We start from the raw sequence: 9,081 nt of genomic DNA on the forward strand, positions 1-9,081 counted from the left end.
TGCTGTGTGAACTCCACCCGGTCGTGCCTCCGGTAAGATGAGGCCATGACATATAACCAAAGTTAATAAAAGAAAGCTGTGTGAAAGAGAAACAGAAACAGAGTAAGTGTAAGGAAAAGAATTAAGAGAAAGAGCTACGGGGATAGACAAGTAGCGGACTTACTTACTGAGCATTATTTTGTGCTCACCCCATTATTTTTCCTTTGAGGATGCAGGATCTAGGTGATGATGCAGTCGGAGGGGCGTCGGCAAGCGAGGAGCAATAGCTACACTGTTCCCCTGTTTTTGAATGTTATTTTGTAAATGGTACTCTTTTTGTACAAAGAATGTATATACGTAATACAAGAAAATTTATGGGCCCATTTACTTTTATTATTATACATGTATTTTACTAGTATACAGTAGTTGTTACATAGTATTATTCTGAAGTGAGGGCATAGATAATACGGTAAGGCTATCATAGTGTTGAACGACCCTGTCAAAAGACAGTGACTAATCTCACTTGTCAAGGTTGTTTGGTGACAACCTGGTGCAACACATGGGTGCTTGTTGTAGGCAGATATACCGTAGCAAGTTCACTGGACTGACCCACCAGAGGATTCCATATGGATGGTAACCTCAATGTCTATGGAATAAATCCTCTAACAAATGGTGGTACATGTGATCCTTAGACTTGAAATCACTGGAGCACCTTGTGCACCGATTGGTACAGTTTGACACTAGCCTAACACAGTTCTATTAAGAGCTATCAATATGGTGGTGATTGTCTGCATCAAGGAGTGTATCAAGACTATGGTGGATTGACAGAGGATTCATCACTCTCGGGTACGAGAGAAGTTATCTGATGGCATAATTTAGTATATGGCAATGGCACTAAAACTGTGGCCACAGTGGGATTGAGTTGTTGCTCTATCCGGATTATAATATAGGTCATTGGTCCAGAAACTAAATACTTAATATCGAGAGTAACCAAAGGTTGACACTATTTCTATGCCTTCGTCTCATCGAGATAATGTATGATGAAATGATCGAATTGTACGGTAACCATATCGTTGACAGGTAGCTACTTTGCTGAATCTGAATCTATCGGGTGGCCATGATGCCTTGCTAGAGGCCAATCTTGGTCTGTGTATTAGTGAGACGATTAATTAGTGTTAATCACGATACTATACACTGCCGGTATGATGAGAAGCCTATGTGTCACACATGTAGAAGATAATTTAAAACTCAGAAAGAAAGAAGGGCATTTTCGTCTTTTTGGGTGAAAGGGTATTTTAGTAATTTCGTAATGCAATTAAATTTGCTGAGGTCGTAGCCTTTTTTTAATTTGTTAGAACAAATTAAATAAGTGAAATTACATTTAAATATGTGTTAGCATATATTTAAATAAATTATCATTATTGTTAAATGTTAATATATATATATATTAAATATATATATTAATTGATTTTAATTGAAGATAATGATGAAGTAAAATAAATATCTAATTGGGAGTGTTTGGTAACATGGGGTGTTTGGGTTGGAGCCCAAGCCTATTCCATATGGGAATAGGGCAATTAAAATATTACTATAAAAGAAAAACTTTAGTTGAAAAAGGTTAAGTTTTCATTTATCACTATTTTCATTGAAAAGAAAGAAAAACTCAACCCCCAAATCTCTCTCCCACGCCAGTTTTGGTTTCTACCTAAAAATCAAATACATTTCATTTTTCTTCTTGTTTCTTAAGGCTAAGGAGGATCTAGCAAATCCATCATTAGTTCCTTGCGATTGTCTTCGTGTGGACTACGTCGGTTTGATCCTACACTTGGGTCGGTAGCAAAATGTTCATTGACAAATTTGGAGGAGCCTTCAAACGTGGGTATGGTTTCTAAACTTCAAACAGATTTTTCTGCAGATTCTTATAATGTATAAACTGTGATTTTTGTACCCGGATCTTGGTTCTAAGGAACGATCCATGTAGTTTATGTTTTTGTTTTCCGTTGCGTAACTGGGTTGTTCGCTAACATTAAATTCTACTTGTTTGTCCTCTACCCTCAAGATTAGTTTTCCTTGGTGAACATCTATCAACATTCTACCTGTAGCTAGAAAAGGTCTTCCTAAAATTAGAGGCACCTCTAGATCTTCTTCCATATCTAATACAATAAAATCTACCAGGAAAATTAGTTTCTCTGCTTCTATTAAGACATCTTCTACCAGTCCTCTAGGATATTTTATGGACCTGTCCACTAATTGAAGGTGAACCGTGGTTGGTTTCACTTCTCGTAAGCCAAGTTTCCTATAAATAGAAAAGGCATCAAATTCATACTAACTCTTAGATCGCATAAAACCTTATCAAAGTGTAAACTACCAATAAAGCATGGAATCGTAAAATTCCCTAGATCTCTGAGTTTTGGTGGTAGTTTCTTCAAAAGTAGCACACTACACTCTTTGATAAACATAACCATCTCATGTTCTTCAAACCTCTTTTTGTGTGCAAGGATCTCCTTTAAGAACTTGGCATACTTCTGCATCTGCTGCAACATATCTACAAAAGGAATATTTACATGTAAGCTTCGAAACATATCCATAAACTTACCAAATTGCTTGTCCAATCTCTGTTTCTACACTTTGTGGGGATATAGAAGGGTCGTTTCATCATTTGTCACAACATGGGGAGTTTTTTCAGATTCTGCCCTTATGTTGCGGCACTGTCCCATAGAACTCTTACTCCTGTCCTCCTCTATGCCGTAACATTCTTAGTTTTGGTTTCTTCTATGTCGGGGCACTATGTCCTCCTCATCATTTGTCACAACATAGGGAGTTTTTTTCTCCTTCTTTGCTTGATTCATTTGACTCTTTACCACTTCTCAGCATGATAGCATTGAGTTGCTCCTTTGGATTCTTCTCTGTATCCTCAGAAAAATTCCTTGAACTCTTTCCGATAAAATACTATGTGTTTGTCCCATTTGAATCTCAAGGTTCTGTATGGAAATAGATTGATTTTGCAACAAGACTTCGTATTTCTGAAGTTGAGCTTCATTCTTGTCAAATCCCTTACCCGATTCCTCCATAAAATTTGTAGCCACATTCTTCATGTTGGATTTCTTCTCTTGAGGTTGGAAGCTCAGTAGTGGTTTGTGCTCATTGTTGTTGCTCCAAGAAAAGTTTGGATGATTGCGCCATGCTAGAGTGTGTGTGTGTTAGAGTACAGATTCCCTTGCCCTTGTTGAAAATTGTTGACATAGTTAGCTTGTTTCGATTGAGCAAACGGATTCCCTTCTTGACAATCCTTTGATAAATGATTCCTTACATAAAGTTCACAAGTTAGAGAAGATAATTTGGTAGCATTTACCTTTAGGGCAACTCCCAATTGCTTTTGGATGGCTATAAGTTGAGCAGCCAATGCTATGTAGCCATCAACTTTGTGCACTCCCGCTACTTTCCTTGTTGAATTTCTCTTTGAAGGCCTCATGTAGTTATTGGTCGCCATCATCTCAATCAAATTATAGGCTTCCTTTGGTGTTTTGTTATTCAAAGCTCCCCTACTTGCATCATCCATCATAGCTTGTATATTTAGCAATAGCCCATTGCAAAATGTCTACACTTGCAATCATATTGGTAACCTATGGTGAGGACACTTTCATAAGAGATCTTTGTACCTTTCCCAAGCTTTATAAAGTGACTCCATATCTTGCTAGTAAAAACTTGTAATGTCGCTTCTCATCTTGGAAAACTTGACAGGTGGAAAATATTTCATAAGGAATGCCTGAATTAATCCATTCTAGGTCGTGATACTTCTAGGTGTTAGAGAAATTAACCAAACCTTAGCTTTATCTGAATGAGAGAATGAGAAAAGCCTTAGCCTAATTGCATCATGAAATACCCTATTATGTTTGAATGTGTCGCATAACTCTAGAAAATTGGTGATATGCAAGTTAGGATCATCACTAGACAACCCTGTGCATTGTACTTAATGTTATATCATCTGAACAATGGTAGGCTTGATCTCAAAGATATTTGCTTGAATAAGTGGTCTCCTAATACTAGAAGCACATCCCTCAATTGTAATTCATAAAACAACTAAACAAATTCATTCTAATTCATAAAACAACTAAACAAATTCAAAACAAAAAAAAAAAAAAAATGACAAACAAATGAAAACACTTGGGTTGCCTCCCAAGTAGCGCTTGTTTATAGTCTGAAGCTCGACTTTCCCATGGTCCTTCGTCAATCCGGATCCTTGTGGGGTGCTTCACTTCCTATTGCCACCTCTTGGTCTTTCCTTTGGAATTTCGAACATTCTCATAAGCATCATTTCGGAACTTCAAGTTCGTATATGCGTACTTGAGATGAGATGTGATGGTGATGGTTGAGTCCAAGTTTGGAGTCTCTTCCAACACCAATTTTGATTGTGTGCATTCACACCAAATTCCTCAAATGTCCTTGTGAGGTGAGTTGTTTGGTTGAAATTCCCTAATTGCACACCCTTTTGCTTTGAGATTTTCCTTCATTGGTCTTGTCTTCATGTTCTTCCAACTTCTTCATTGTGAGGTTGCTCCAACACTATACCTCTCTTCAATGTTATACATTTAATTGTTCTTCAGGATTTGTGACCGTTGTGCTCGGCAAAGAACCTTGAGATCTCTCTGTCAGTTGTTCAAGCAATTGCCCACTTGAACCTCTAAATTTTGAAGGACACCCTTGATTTCTGAAGTTTGAACGTGTCTTATTATAAAACTTGTGGTCACTGCATGAATTCCCCAAATATATCCTCCAATTTGACATTCTTTGCTCACCTGGTTGATGATCACCACTGGTTGATGGTTTGGCATTGTCCTTTGATTTGATTGACTGCTTTGATGCTCCAGGATAAATTTGGGTGATTCCCCAACCAAGATTATAAGCATCGGAGAAGGAGTCAACTTGCAGCCTTGAACTAACCATGTAATTCACTTGCTCGGTTGTTGAGAAGATAAACTGGTTCCCATCTTGCATTCCACCATCTCATGGTTTCCTGCACAAAATTCACAAGTTATAAATGGTGAGTGAAAAGAATTTACATTCATACCTCCAATTGGCTTTGAAGCGATGCAACTTGTGCAGATAATGTGGCGAACTCCGAGTCATGTAGACCCATTGTTCTCTTCGGCATTGCTCTCCATTAGGTCTTTGGTATTATAGTTGGATCACCCAAGCAATTCATAAGCATCTTCTGGGGTTATTATTTAAGGCTCCGCCTGTGCCACATCTACCATCGTTTGAATATTTGGTAGAACCCATTGAAAATGTTGGACTTGTCCCAAAAAGATAGACCATTATGTGGACAATTCCTTAACAACTCGTGTACCTCTCCCAAGCTTCATATAGTGATTCATCGTTGCCGCACGAAGAGGTAATGTCAATTCTCATACTTAAGACTATATAATATTTACAATTAACTACAAAAATGAAATAAAGCTTCAATTTAGCAGTACACTAGATACAATCCATATTAATAATCAACTATCCCTGGCAACGGCGCCAAAAACTTGATGCGTGTTTCCTACAACATGCAAATGTAGCAAGATACTAGTCGCACAAGTAATAAAGTGATGGTAGAGTATCGTTCGCACGAAGATAGTGTTACTAAGTACCGATTTCCTAGTTTAAGTCCTAATTGAAGAAACAATAATTGGATTGATGGAAAATTAACAACTAAATACACATGCAAAACCCACAACTTAAATAATTAAACAATGCTAAACAAAATGTAGGGTGTTGAATTACCTAAATACGCCAACCCAATCATAGAATCTATTACCCAAGTTCTAATTTCTTGATTGAAAATCGAATTCCCTAAGTTGTAAAACATACATTCTCATGCTACATTTCTCTACTTATCCCTATTAGCTTCCACACCAACAAATTGAAGATTAATAGTTCAAAGGATTTTAAGCTTTATGGAATTCATATAGATTTCATAGATCGCTAAACCTATCTCTATCGTTTGCTTAATCTACGGTATTTATCCCAAGAGGCACAATCACAAATCACTTCTCAGTCTCATTATGAACAAAAACATGTAAATGGTGTCAAGCACCAAAAGTCATCAAGCAAAGAGATAAACACTCAATCATGAAATTAAACTTAAGTAAATCAATTCATATAAATTTGAATCATTGTATCAAGATTACATCAAACCCTAGCTAAACAACTCAGTTCATACTCAAAAACGAAATAAAAGAACAAAAACAAACCGAATCAAGATTCATCATTGAAAAACAAGCAAAAGATGGAGAAATCTTTCTAATTTGAAGCCCAAATCTCAAAAATCTTCTCCTTCCATGAGCTGCCTCTCAAATGACGAACCAAGACCCTTTTTCTTTCCTTTTCGCTCTAATTATACTCTTCACTTAAGGACGAAGCCCTAGCAAGCCAAAACGCGTCGTTTATATTTTACATCTGCTGCATTTTTTGCCGCGGCGAATACTTTCGGGCCAAATTTGAGCATGAAAGAATCTGAATCTGGAAAATTGTTAAACATATGAATTGTAGCCTTTAAATATATTTCTGGTCGTTTAAGAATCAGCACAATCGAGGTCTAGCTCAAGTTATGGGAGAAATACCGAAGCACATCCAAAGACATTTTTCTTCAGTTCCCAGGTACTTTTCACGACTTCAAGCCACATTTTCACCCTTGTCCAGTCAGAATTAGTTGTGCTCTTCTTCTTAGCTTTCCAAAGCTTCTAAATCGGTCATTCTGAGTTTCCAAGCTCAAGTTACACAATTTATGCTCAAAACTGTTATTTATGCAAAATCATCGTTTAGGCCTACAAAGACAAATAATAGAATTAGGTAGCAATTATGGCCCAAATTGTATGAAAAGTATCCTAAATCCTATCAAAATCAATGCAAAATGATAGTGTAAAATATGATTATCACCAAACAATAAGCAAAAGCCCTATATCCTTATACACAATTTTATGTTATAAGCATATAAAATGATATAAACAAGAACGATTCAGATTTCATTCTAGCATTTGGAAGCTCCTTCTTTGATGCAAATCGCTCCCACTAGAGACGAGAGTGAACTCTTGGAATCCAGCAAAGATAGGACAATGATCACCTAGCGATTGGAAGTGCTAGCCAAAACTGCAAGGTTCAAGGATTCTCCTCCACAACATGGGTGACCACAGATTTGGAGAGTGGGTGAGAGAGAGTGGACAGCTAGGGTTTCTTAATATTTTTGTTATTTGATTTATTTTAGTTACACTTAAATGGTGCAAATCTAAAACCCTAATCATTATGGAATTTGAATTAATATATTCCATAATAGATTAAATCAATATACTCAATTACCATCACAAGGTTATTCCACATGACATATTTTAAATTCAAATTCAAATATGAATTATATTATATATATATATATATAAATATATATATATAAAATATATTTAAATACATAATCTTAGTAATCTTAATTTCCATATGAAATTAAATATAGGCAACAACCTCAACCAATTTAATTGCACTATGAGATTACCAAAATATCATTTCCTTAAAAGATGAAAATACCCCTCTCACTTGTTTACATTAATCTGTCTTCTATATGGTGGACCAAAAACTCCTCATCATACGGTAGTGAGTTGTATTGTGATTGACAACAATCAATCGTCTCACTAAACATAGACCAAGATTGGCCTCTAGCAAGCATCATGGCCACCCGATAGATTCAGATTAGCGAAACAGCTTACCTATCAACGATATGGTTACCGTACAATCGAATCCTTTCATTGTCCATTATATCATCAAGGATGAGGTACAAAAGTGTAGGAAAAGATCTAACCCATGGCAGTGGAAAAAAAAAAAATAAACAGATCGATTCCATTTTAAGCCAAGATCAGGATACATATATTTTAGTAATATGTTAAATTAAATATTCTATAGTAATATGAACAATCAGAGCAACGATAAGAGTTCTTACGCACTTTTGGAGACTCCTTCAAACTTGTCTTTGACTGGGTTCGCTATCGATTCAAAGTAGATCGAACCAGCGGTAGGCACACAAAGATAACCGAAGAGCTAAAGAGGGATTTGCTAGATCCTCTTTAGCCTCAGAATCAAGAACAAGAATCAAATGAATTTGATTCATACAAAGTAAAGTGGCGTGGGGTAGAGAGTGGGCTGGAGCTTTTTCAATGAATATGATATAAATGACTTAAATGAAAAGTGTTATTAATTCATAGAACACATGCACTTATATAGTGCATGTGGAACCATCCACTTAGGAATATGCTTAGGCACAACCCAAACAACCCCTAGTCCAAACAGCCATTTAGATATTTTTATTTTAATTATTATTATTTCAATTAATCAATTAATATATAAAAAAATGGATAACATTTAACAATAACAATAATTCATTTAAATATATGCGTACACATATTTAAATATAATCTCACTTATTTAATTTTAATATCAAATTAAATAAAGGCAACAACCTCAGCAAATTTAATTGCACTATGAGATTACCAAAATACCCTTTCACCTAAATAGACGAAAACACCCTTCTCACAAACTGATTCTTAAATTATCTTCTATGTGTGTGACCTGTAGGCTCCTCATCATACTGGTAGTGTGTAGTATCACGATCAATACCAATTAATCATCTCACTACACACAGACCAAGATTGGCCCCTAGTAAGCCATCATGACCACCCGATAGATTCGGATTCAGCGAAGTAGCTACCTATCAACGATATGGTTACCGTACAATCAAATCCTTTCATCATCAGTTATCTTATCGAGACTATGGCACATAAATAGTGTCAACCTCAGTTACTCTCGATATATTTGTATTCAGTTACCAGACCAATGACCAGAATAATGAATTGGATTGAGCAACAACTCAATCCCACTATGATCACAGATTTACTGTCATTGTCATTAACTAAATTGCGCCATGAGATAACTTCTCCTGTACCCGGGAGTGATGAATCCTCAGTCAATCCACCATAGTCTTGATAAACTCCTCGAAGCAACCAATCACTACAGTATTAACAACTTTGAATAGAACTGCGTTGGGCTAAACTACATGGATCAGTGCACAAGGCACTCCGG

At 36.2% G+C, this 9,081-nt stretch overlaps 1 non-coding gene across 1 annotated transcript; it reads left to right on the plus strand.

Annotated features, from left to right (window-relative positions):
• The first annotated feature begins 3,599 nt into the window (after window positions 1-3,599).
• LOC116139434 lies at window positions 3,600-3,706 on the plus strand. Its single transcript, XR_004129457.1, has one exon. It is a non-coding gene; the product is annotated as a small nucleolar RNA R71 (small nucleolar RNA).
• The last annotated feature ends 5,375 nt before the right edge of the window (window positions 3,707-9,081 follow it).

The sequence above is a fragment of the Pistacia vera genome, unplaced genomic scaffold (assembly GCF_008641045.1).
Source record: "Pistacia vera cultivar Batoury unplaced genomic scaffold, PisVer_v2 Contig350, whole genome shotgun sequence".
Taxonomy (NCBI): domain Eukaryota; kingdom Viridiplantae; phylum Streptophyta; class Magnoliopsida; order Sapindales; family Anacardiaceae; genus Pistacia; species Pistacia vera.